Source organism: Xiphophorus couchianus, chromosome 24 (genome assembly GCF_001444195.1).
Source record: "Xiphophorus couchianus chromosome 24, X_couchianus-1.0, whole genome shotgun sequence".
Classification (NCBI taxonomy): Eukaryota; Metazoa; Chordata; class Actinopteri; order Cyprinodontiformes; family Poeciliidae; genus Xiphophorus; species Xiphophorus couchianus.
In genome coordinates this window covers 1,782,799-1,794,189 of record NC_040251.1, presented here as the reverse complement: position 1 = coordinate 1,794,189, position 11,391 = coordinate 1,782,799, and the positions used below count along the sequence as shown (strand labels likewise).

The 11,391-nt window shown below is 39.6% G+C and overlaps 1 protein-coding gene across 4 annotated transcripts in view; it reads left to right on the top strand.

Moving 5' to 3' along the window:
* Positions 1-3,642: 3,642 nt before the first annotated feature.
* The window catches only part of LOC114140193 (beta-1,3-galactosyltransferase 1-like), a 116,855-nt gene continuing 109,106 nt past the window's right edge, over positions 3,643-11,391 (top strand). For 2 of the 4 annotated variants that reach the window (XM_028009903.1, XM_028009902.1), the window contains exon 1: positions 3,643-3,919. The gene's annotated coding sequence lies outside the window, so the exon portion shown is untranslated. Of the gene's footprint in view, positions 3,963-11,391 lie in introns of all 4 variants that reach the window. The other 2 variants (XM_028009905.1, XM_028009904.1) reach the window with 1 other exon arrangement.

The following is an 11,391-nucleotide window of genomic DNA, read 5'->3' as shown; positions in this document are numbered from 1 at the left end:
TTTTTTTTTAAATATACACCCAATACTTTTATGAAAGAATATGTAACTTCATTTTTTCCTATCTTTTTCTCAACAATACTCCCCTCAAGTAGGGGGATTTTTTTTTGTAATGAGGAGTCCATTACAAACTAACTGAAATTTATTAATACACATAATAGTCAGCAGTGTTTTTCCACATGGACCAGTGTTAGTGTAGCTTTAAATATGCCTGGCCCTGCATAAACCACCTTAAAAACTCGGCCCATCTGAGGTTTCTGGAAAAAGACGTATTGATTTTCCTTGATAACAGTCCGCTGTAGAACTTAGAGATTTTCCCATTAGGTGGCTTTTGTCAGCCCTTACAGATTTTTCCACTCCTCTCAGTTACAGGTTTACCACGTGGCGTAATTGGCTTTGAAGACAATAGACGCCAGTGTTAATTACAGCAGCTAAAGAGTGCCATGAAAGTGATGACTTCACACTTTCTGGGAGTCATGCGGATTTCTCCTCGGTTGCCCGTTGAACAATCCAGCATCCTGTTCTGATTTGCCGCTTGGCATCTTTTTAATTGTACCTTTTTCCCCAGCAATGATTTCCTTGACAGTCAAAGGTAATTGGTGAGGGGGCTTACATGTTGCTGTACAAAACGTAGAATCAGGGGAAGGGAGAATATATCTGGAGTCACATAACAAAAAAAACTGAAATTGCACATTTCTATCACGACATATCTGCCAAACCATTATGACCAGCCTCCTAGTGGTTAGTAGATTCACATTTGTCTTCTCCATGTATTGGATCTCAGTATTCATATCATTTGTACGGAAGAGGATTAGGGCCACCGAAGGAAAAAAACGTTATAGTCAGAATTTTAAGTTTCTGACTTTAATCTCAGAATTCAAAATTCTGACTTTAATCTCAGAATTCTGACTTTAAAGTCAGAATTCTTTTTTTTTTTTCTTTTTTGGTGGCCCTAATCCTCTTCCGTACATTTGAACTTTTCCTGCTTTTCTTTCTTCTTTTTCTTTTTTTTTTTTTGTCATGCTACAACCACAAACTTAATTGTATTGTATTTTTATGTAAAAGACCAATCTAAAGTTTCGGGAATATTTACAAATAATCTAAAAAAATGGCGCATCTGCATTTCCCTTCTGGTATTTATGAATAAGAGTACCGTAGTTATTTACTGAAAGGCGTTATTTTTTTTATCTCTGTTGCGTAAACAGTATAGTGAGGATTTGGCGCCCCTAGTGTTCGATAAGTGCACCGTATTTCCTACACCACACCTGAGAGTTTCCTGGATTTTGATTGGTTGTCAGGAGACGTGGCTGTTTCCTGTTAAACCAATCTTGTGGCGGGATGAACAGGTTAGCCAATTTCGGTCTTTAACCTTTGACTTCCTTTTACCATTAGCTAGGAGGACATTTAACTGGGCGTTAACTAGAAATTTAGAAGAAATCAAGTTTTAACAAGCTGGAACCGTTTCTCCGATAGGAAAAACCCAGCAGGACCCAGTGAACACACCTGTAGGTAGATTAAACTGGCTGGAGTTCTACATCTGACTGGGCTCTGTTGAAGTTCACACACCCGAAAATGAAACCGTGTTCAAGGTAAGGCTGCGTTTGTTGGCGGTGTCGCTTGTATTGAAGCTGTGGTGCTAATTTTTAAGGTCATGTCGGTGCTGTTGTGGCTTTTTTTGAGCAACAAAAATGGTTTTGTTGGGTATATGATGAAGGTAAATGACGCAATTGCGTCCTCCTCACATTTGAAAATTTACCTGAACTTGTTCCATTGTCTACATGCAACTTCAGTAAACTACAGTACATGTATTTTAGCTTAATTGAAGATAAAGTAGATATATAAAACTGCTCAGTAGCTGGTTCTGTCAATGTATTTCTATGGTCCTTGTAGAGGGTGTGGAAACAATCACACTTCCGGTAGCGACCGGAAATAGTATTTCACTCCCTAATTATATATATTTTTTATTTTAGAAGAAAATATGAACATTAAATTACTAGTTAGAGACATTGATATATAATTTCTACACAGTTTGTCAGTAGATCTTGTTTTATAGTGTATACATAAACCATGACATCAGTTACTATATATTCTATTTGTTCTGTCCTGTTCTCAACATTTTGGTCAGATTCACTGGAGTCTGAAATAATACAGTATCTTTAAAAGCTGGATTAGAAAACAAATGGAACACAATTAATCTAAAATTCTTATTTCAAACAAGGGCATTTCAGTATTTTTGGTATTTAAATGGTTTATATGGTTTTAAATGGTTTAATGGTTCTAAATGGTTTTGGTATTTAAATGGATAGTAGTGCATAGTAATTTGCATTTATTGTAAAGGAAAGGTTGGTAAAACTCTAACGGGTCACTAGAGGCCGTGACATGTTTTGTTGTTCAGATGTGATTCAGACCACATTTTAGCACCAAGAAAGCAGAAATTAAATGGATTTTAAACAGTTCCTCTGCTTTGTCTTTGTGGAGCTTTAGAAATTCGGATAAATGTGAGTTTGAAGGCTTAAAGTTGGATCTGGGGGTGTAGAAAAGGAAAGAAATGATCTTACCACCTCCAGTCCGCTTCTCATTGCTGCCTGCCAGCAGCTTCAGGCTAACTGTAGCTGCATCTAAAATAACAAACCCAAATCTCTTACCACACTCCCATTGTTCGCGCTGCAACGCACAGATGTTAGACATTAGTACATCTGAAAAATGTCTTCAAAACCCAATTGAAAATGTTTTTTTATGATCATGAAATCATTTTTTAAGGACCATTCAAGAGGCATTTGGGCACATTGAATATAACTGGACTTCTCACAGTAAAGAAAAGCGACCAGATCCAGGCGACAAATCAGCAGACAGCAGTTGGAGTTTGTCCTGAAAGAGGCCCAAGGTGAGGCCTTGGCCAGCTGGAGCATTATTTTCAAAAATGACAGACCAACTGCAGGCTGAGAAAATGTGGCCACAATATGGCGGCTCATTACTTTCTCCAAGGTTCCACTTAATTTGATTTTAACATGATTTGTTTTTTCAGCACTCTTAATAATTCAAAACTAAAAATGTGTTTATAAAAAAGGGACCTGAAAGAAACTAAAAGGCAAAGCCTTAGCTTTTGATAATGAAAGTGTCCTTTTGTGCAGCCAATATGAGCTTTGATTGTGGAATAGTTCATTAGGATTTTATTTCCCAGATTGTACTTTGAATGTAGGTTTTCAGTCTGTGTTCAATAAGAGGAGGTTGATGGAATATTTAAAATCAGCCACTTTGGTTGCAGATGAATGCTTTTCATTTTATTTCCTAGTAAATGCATTTGTACTCAAAACTCCTAAGTTTCCCAAGTGAAAACAAAACATTTTTGCAACTTCAAAGCTTGTGTTTTAACTTGAAAAGCCATGATTTGCTTAATCACTTCCTTGAAGATAATTTTCGGAAGAGATATTTGGTATTTTCGGCGACAGATTTTACGCAATGTATCAACAAGAAAATATCTATGAATATGTTTTTGTGTGGATACTTTCTCAACTCCCTCCGGTGTGTTGGGTCAGTCGCAGTAACAGGAGAGTCGGGCTTTGTGCTGAAGCCTCTCCTGCAGTCTGAACGGGACGTGGATGTAGTTCGGATCAGATGCCATCGAAGTCTTGTCTCGCGCTGGAACAAAAACCCCGACGTCGCTGCGCTCGCGCCCGCTCTCGGCCGCGGCCAGGTCCCTATTGGCTACAGTTTCTCCTCCCCGTCAGTCCTCCGCTGATTGGACGGACGGCTCCCCCCTCCCCTCCCCGGTTTCCTTCCTCTCCCTCCGCGGCACCGACAGCATGAGAGCGGCGTGCGGCGCGAGAGACGCCGCGCGGCGCGGATAGAAGCGAAGAGGACGGAGCTGAGAGAGACCCGGGACAAGTTATTGGAACAGAGGAAGCCGGGAGCGCTGGCGCGGGTAGGTGTTTGGAGAAGAGCGGACCACTGGGTGTGTGTTTGAGGTGAGCGTGTGTGTTTTCTGGCGATGAAAACGGTCACCTCGGGCTGTCAGCTGCTGGAGGGATGCTGCTGCCTGTGGGAGTGAAACTGAGTTAAATGGCTTGCTGCTTTGTTTAAGAACACGCTATTTGACCTTCGCTGATTTCTTTGATCTGTAGCTGCACTATAGTTGTTAGGAAAATAGTTTCTTATGCAAAATGTTTACCTTTCTGCATTTAACCTGTCATTTTAATGATAACTACCATAAGCTGCTGCCTATTGGAGCAATATAGTTAAGTCTGGGATCAGAGCCGTACTTAATCTGTCATTTTAAGTGCATGCCATCGTTTAAACAAGAGGAAGGATCACTGATGCTGGGCTTATTGGCATTTATATGCATGTCAGGAAGATAAAACAAACCAGTAAGGGAATAAATCTATTGAAGTAGATGGGAGCAATCGGCCTTTTTATACTGCTCTGCACCTGGATGCTTAATATGAGTGGAAGTGATTTATCCACGCCACATTCTGCTGAGTGTCACCACAGTCTGCTCCAGTTTAACGCCAAGAATGGAAAGCTCTGGATACGACCTTTAGTGACACGCCAGTCAAAGGGTCAGAGTAATTCATGCTGCGAGCTGAGTGGAAAAAAAAATCCCTTTCCAGAGATTTATTCTGACACCTTGCTTTGAAACCCGAACGCCCTGGATCTCCCTCCTACAGGTCCGATTCTCCTTCGTCTTTTTTTTTCTGTTATTTGGAATTACAGCGCTCCTTGATGTGGTTACATCAATACCTCTCCAGTCCTGGGGTTACACCAGAGCAGCAGAGCTCATCTCTTCTTTTAAGCAACTGTTGGCTTTCAACCTTAAAGAGGCAGCCTGGGTAGTTAACACTGGCAGCCCTGAGTTACTACCCAGGACCAAAACAGAAAGAAACCCTGGAAGCTTTAAAACCGCTTGGAATGTTTCACATTTCTGCTTAGCAATCACAAACTACTGCATTTTGTGGGGATTTTGATAAACTAACACAAGGTGTCTGTTTGACTTAAATACTCAGGCACAGAATGAAGAAACAGACGATCCAAATAAACCCTCAGGGGAAATACAGACTACAAAAGCTGAAATTAGATTCCCTTTTTCATACTTTGTGCAAAATAGTGCAGAGTAGTTTTGAAAGCTTTTTACAAACAAATATGATATAATGTGACTTGTATTCCTGTTCAACCCCTTTTACTTTGATACCCCCAAATAAAGAACCACAAGCCATTTGGAGACACTGTTAGCATTTAGATGAGACCAGAGTGTATCTTTTTGGCCAGCATGTAAAATGTGACTCCAGGAGTCGTGCTACTCTGAGCACACCTGATGGCAGCAGCATCCTGTGGGGATGCAGAACCAGGGCAGCCCTGGAAGAAAACCTGCTGGAAGCTGCAACATACAGCCAGAGCTGCAATGTGATTGGTTTAAACTGAAGCATATTCACGGATTAAATTGGATTAATCTGGAACTTTATCAATCTAAACAATTGTTTTGCCTCCTGAAGCTGCAAAATGACTCTTGTACTATTTATGAATACCTATTAACAAAAATACTTCTATTTCTAGCTTTTATAAAAAGAGTAACAATACTTTTACAGAAAGACAATGACGACATTCTCTTGAAATCCTTATTTATAAAAAATGTTGGGGGAAACACTTTTTGCAACCTAATAATTAAAAGTGAATTAAACTTGTGTAATTCTGCTCTATATTGACAACACATTTAAATAGGATATTTAAATCATTGCTCAGATCTTTACAATCTTGGTTAAAGTTATTAAAGAGCTAGTCAGCTACAGGTTACAGATCAGTGGCCTAGTCAAAGTTCAGACTTAAATCAAAATGAGAATCATTATACAATTGTTTGCTCTCCGTTTAATTATACTGAGGTTGTGTTGTTATGCAAGACTGGACAAAAATTTTAATGTTTAGTATCTTCAAAGCTTCATAGTGATCTTAGGTAAATGTTATACATTTGGGCAATGTCTTGTTTTGTGATATAAAGTGCAAATGTTTTTATTATTTAACTTTTTTTTTTCTCCTGTTGAACCCAAACTCCAACAAATGTTCTGATTGATCCCGTTTGCCAGCGCCCTCCTCACATCTGCTGGAATCTTTCAAAAAGCGACAACCGTCGCAGATCAATAAATCACTAATACGCCATCAGAAAGAGTTATGGTTTTTTTTTTTCCTGTGGCATCTCCTCCAAAATCAATGGTTTCCATTCGCCTTTAAAAAAAAAAGAAGTCGTAGCGAAAAGTTACTATTAAACACTTCCTCCTGTGATCACAGTCCTTATATCTGTAAAAGCTCTGTTTACGGCTGCTGTGTTGTAAGCTAAATCTTATTGACATCCTGTGAGAGGAAGCCAGCTCCGGAGCGCACGCATAATCCGCCCGGGTTTCATTCATTCAGCCCTTCACACCAGGGCTTTCTACTTGTGATGGCATCCTGCCTGTCTGAGTTACGCAGCGACTAAAAGCATCGATCTTTTTCACATATTCTACATTAAATCACTTCATGCAGTACTCACACGGATAGAAAATTGAAGGTGTATTTTTGGCTAGGTTAGAAAGGGGGGGGGAAAGAAAGGCCCCTTAGGCCACAACCAGATTCTTTTTAATTACATCATATTTCAGTGCTGGGAATGATTGGATTTCGATTTATGGCCCAACGTACGGCCCTCCAAGATGAGATAAACTGTACGTGACATTGATGAATGGTGTTTGTAAAGACCGCAAAAGAAAAGTGGATTACCGGCAAGCTTATTAACTCGTTTCATACTTTCAATGTACTTATGCTTTTGATGCTGCTTTTCTTGTCAGCTCGGTTTAATGGGAAAATCCGTCAGCCCGTAGATTGCTGTTGGTTGCTGTTAGCGTGATGGCATTTGGGTGCCCTCGGGGAACAGTACGGCATGGCTTGTCAAATGTCAGCTGTGTTTCTTTAGTCTGCTTTGGAAATTGCCACTTTATAAAGACTATCAGTTTGAATTTGGGCCCATTTTCCTTTCACCGGCATTGGCTTCACATCACGCTTGGAATTAGTGTCAGTCACCATTAAGCGGTAATGTAGAGGTGCCAAAATATGAGGTGCCTTAAAATGCCAATTTGAAGCTGCGGTCTGAGACAATAGTCATGGTTTCCTGCTTGGTGAACTGACTGCTGTTATAGCAAACACAAATATGTTATTTACGTAGTGGCTTCAAAAAAGAAAAGTTCATTCTCCTTAAAATTTTCATATTCAGTCAACCACAAATTTTTCTGTTATATTTATTTATTTAAGCAATTTTTACAAATTATTTGTCTACTTATTCACTTGTAAGAATATTCCTGTCATATTCAATACCTAAATTAAATAGAAAATCCAGAATGTAACATGGTTTGCAGATGTTCTTGAACCAATCTAGAACGTTTTAAAGGCACTTTGTTAGAGTTTAGGAATCAGTGATGATAGACGACTGACTAAAATGTTAGTTGCACTAAAACCCTAAAACTCTAATCAGAAACATTAGTTCTACTAATGCTACACCAAGATGGTATTCGGCAGAAGCTAATGCTAACACGCTAACAGAAAGCCAAGTTTAACATCAATTGTTGGATTATTTCTACTGTGGAAACTTTGTAAATGTTTAATGATGCAGAGAGCAGCTTGTTTAGCTTTAAGGACTGTAGATTCCTGGTTGTGTTACACCAACAAAGACGATTAGGGGACATATTTCTTGGGTGCGCTGGTGTTTGGTTTGAAAATTTCCTCTTAGAAACCATTATCGCATAATGCAGCAGTGCTTAAGAAAAGTTCTCAAAGAGCGTCTGATGGGGACAGCTTCCAATCGTCTGGAGTGTGTGATATTGTTATGCAGGCTGGGGAGGGAGTGAGTGAGTGGACATTTAAAATTGGCATGCTATGAAGGACGAAGAAGACGTCAAATCAATAAATGCTGCAACTCATTAAACTTAGCCTCAGTTCCTTAAATCGTACTGCAAAGTCTGTCTGGTCGGTGCCAGAGGCATCAAGTTTGAAGTGGGGGAGGGAGAACTGACCCCTCTGGTCCTCACTTTGTTGTGAAATGTGAATCAGTGATGGCAGTCTGCAACCCTCTAACCATTAAGTTTATTTGTACAGCACATTTCAAAGTGCTTTATATGATAGATTATAAATTCACCAATTGTTTAATAAACAGGAAACATCACATTTTGTCAAATGCCATCATCAAAATCTGTTCAGTGCTTGGATATTGTCAGTCACCTGTTGTCATATGTGCATCATCTGTGCAGCTATATAACAATCATATTTCTTGTAATAATCTGAGCCAGTGGAAGCATGCAGATATTGAAATGGGGCAGTTCTGAGGATTGAACCTTGGGGTTCTCCACATAGGACTTCATTAGAAAAACATGTGGATCTATTAGGGGTATTAAATGGGGATGTGCTGAGAAATCAAGTGGCTACTAAGGGAAGATTCCTATTGGAATATAGAAATGTCAAAGTCAAAACAAAGTCAGATAGATGCAAGAAGGTATTTAAAATGAATTTTTATTTTGTACAAAGTGTCAAAACATCCTGAGCGTTAGTGAGAAAGTTAGATTGTCAACAGATAACAGGAAGGGCAAAAGTTCCCATGAAGCTTGCAGTGCCTTTGTGCTAAATTTAAAAATAACAGAAAAATCTTTATTTTCCCCTAAATATGGAAATTGAGGAATTGACAGTTTTTTGAGCATTGGATTAAAAGTAGTGGTAGCGCTAGCCTCGCTAATCTTGCTAAGTTGCCTAAAATAGGTATCAACATATCAAAACTCTGTTTTAAAAAATAAGTCAATCAAAAAGGAAGAAAATTCTGATTGGTGCATCTAGATAAAAATAAAGAGACTGATGAAACCCAACAAGAAATTTTAGTTTAAATATTTACTCATTTGTAACTAGCTTAACCTGGTCTTCTCAGTACCTGCTGGAAACGGTGAGGGAGATTTGAAAGAAGTGCTGTGCAAAGATCCAGTTTGGCCGTTTGCTTTTGTCTTCAAAGGATTCATCGGCAAAGGCAGTCCTGCATTTTAATTAGGTCATTTGCAATTCAAATCATTGTATTAGTTAAAAATCTATTAATTACTTTCCAAAAGCAGCCCAACAAGAAGCTGCACCCTGTCCGACTGGGTTTCTGTTACTGAGAACAGGAAACTGTCTTGCTGCATCTTTGATTCCACTGGTTTTCACGGCAACGCGTTCTGACCTGTACTGTTCTCGCTCGCCCTCTCTCGCCCTCTCTCTCTCTCTGGGATCGTCTCTGCAGCCAGCCAGCATCAGAAAGCTGCGCCGGGTTTTTCATCTGGGTCTGCGTCTGTGACCGTCGTCCAAACTTTATTGGATCATCTGATAATCTTGTTGGCTGGAGCCGAGCCACACGCGTCCCTCGCCTCTGCAGATGATAGATTCATATCCAGCAGCATCACGCTGGGATCACACACAGTTTTCTCTACCCACCAATCCTTTCAACTGGACATGAATGAAACTGTAAACAGCCTGGTGGTTTGTTTTCACTTTCACGTGTGCTTACCAAATCTGACTCTGTGGCTTTCGAATCACAGCCACCATCACCAGTCCTCTTTATTACTTGTTGTTTATTAACCCAATATTAATGGTTACTGTGTAGATATCAGGGCTGTCAATGTTAACGCATAAAAAGTGTCTTGCGTTAATATTACATTATTTAGATGAAATCCTTTACCTATTTTGACCAAATAGCCTTTCTCCAATGGAAATGTTACGCGGTCTTGTACTGCCTTTTTAAAAAAAATGAAAACAGAAACAAACTTTTAGCCTGGTGGGCGGGGGGAGGAGGTGCAAGTAAAGCCTGGCGGCCCGCCAGGCTTGTAATACACTGGGGAAAACCCTGCTGTTTATAGTGCTGAGATGTTTGGTTTGAGACAATGAAACGTTCTTTGAAAACACTCGTTTTTACATTTCAAGCTGTCAAACTTAACCATAGAGTATTATATGTGATATATTTTAATCAGACAGCACTAGTGCTTAATGAAACCAGTGTAGTCTTTACCAGGTTCTAAAGTTATCTAACTGTGACCCCAAGTTATATTAAACACAGATTTCACTGTCATTATGTATTATACAACAAAAATAGAAACGTTTTGGGGAAGAAAAAAAAGTTTAAAAAAAATCTTTATCCAAAAATACCAAATGCGATTGATTAGATCAGTTGCAGTTTTCTGGCCAATCTTCTGATGTGATGATTCCGATTTTGGGTGATAATAGTGTTTTTTGTTTTTTTTTTGTCTGAAAAGTCACCAAATACAGGAATAAAGTGGTCATATGTATGTCCTGATGTGACTAGAGGGCTGGTCAGTCAGTCCTCTGTCACTTCAGAGCAAAGGACGACAGTGGCTGATTTTCAGACCTTTGTGGTGGAAGATGAGATCAGTGGATAAGATCGACTTCACATGGAAATATCAACTGATCTCCAATCTCCCAAACTTAAGGCAGACGATTTATCTGTGCGTTGGATAAATTCCAGAAGAGGAAGTCGGGCAAACTAACCTATGCAGTTGGACTGGATGTTGTGAGGAAACAGGCTGCAGATTTTGTGGGATTTTTTTTGGTCTCTTTTTATTTATTTATTTATTTTTTGCATAGAAACCATAGCGACAACAGAGACTAATCTAAATTATAATGAAAAAAGTGTGACTTTTATAAGGACTGCATGCAATTTACAGCCCAGTCTGATGGAAATGGAAAACATCACACATCCAGCTTGACGTTTAATTCAAATTCAGTTAGTCTTATTCGCACAGAAACTCATTTTACACCAAAGAAGGTGTTAAAAAAAAAGTAGGAAGGAAGTGAATGAATTAAATGCATATTCTCTTTGTGGGTCACATTAGCTCTTGCTTCTGATGGTTGTTGGAGAATCATGGCTGCGTTCGCTTCCAGCAGCTCCTATTATCTCCTCCTCCACCAGCTGTAGTCGTTGCAGCCTGCCTGCCTTCGCCTTCCCGTTTCCACTTGAGAGCTCCTGCCTCAAAGTCTGCTGATCTCCTTCCTCCGCTGCACTCTGGCACGGGACGAGCAGAGGATCCCCTGGTAATGGTTTAGTTTTTTTTTTTTCCTTTTTTAAACTGCTTTCTGATGACGGGATTTTGCTGCCTTGCCAGGCTCACATTCCCCTACAGCGCCTTGTAAAAATGTGAGTTGATAAATCCTGAAACAGAAAACGATAAAACGAACCGTAGTTCCACACAAAAGTAAAATGCAAAATTTCTTCTTGCTTTTAATTGCCAGAAATAAGAATTTAAGTCACACTTTGAAAGGGCGAGATCAAACCCAGCTGTCCGGGGAATAACTCTGATCAAAATGTCAGCCGTTTTCAGCCGTGTTCGTCATGCTGAGAGGCCGGCGTCTGAATGT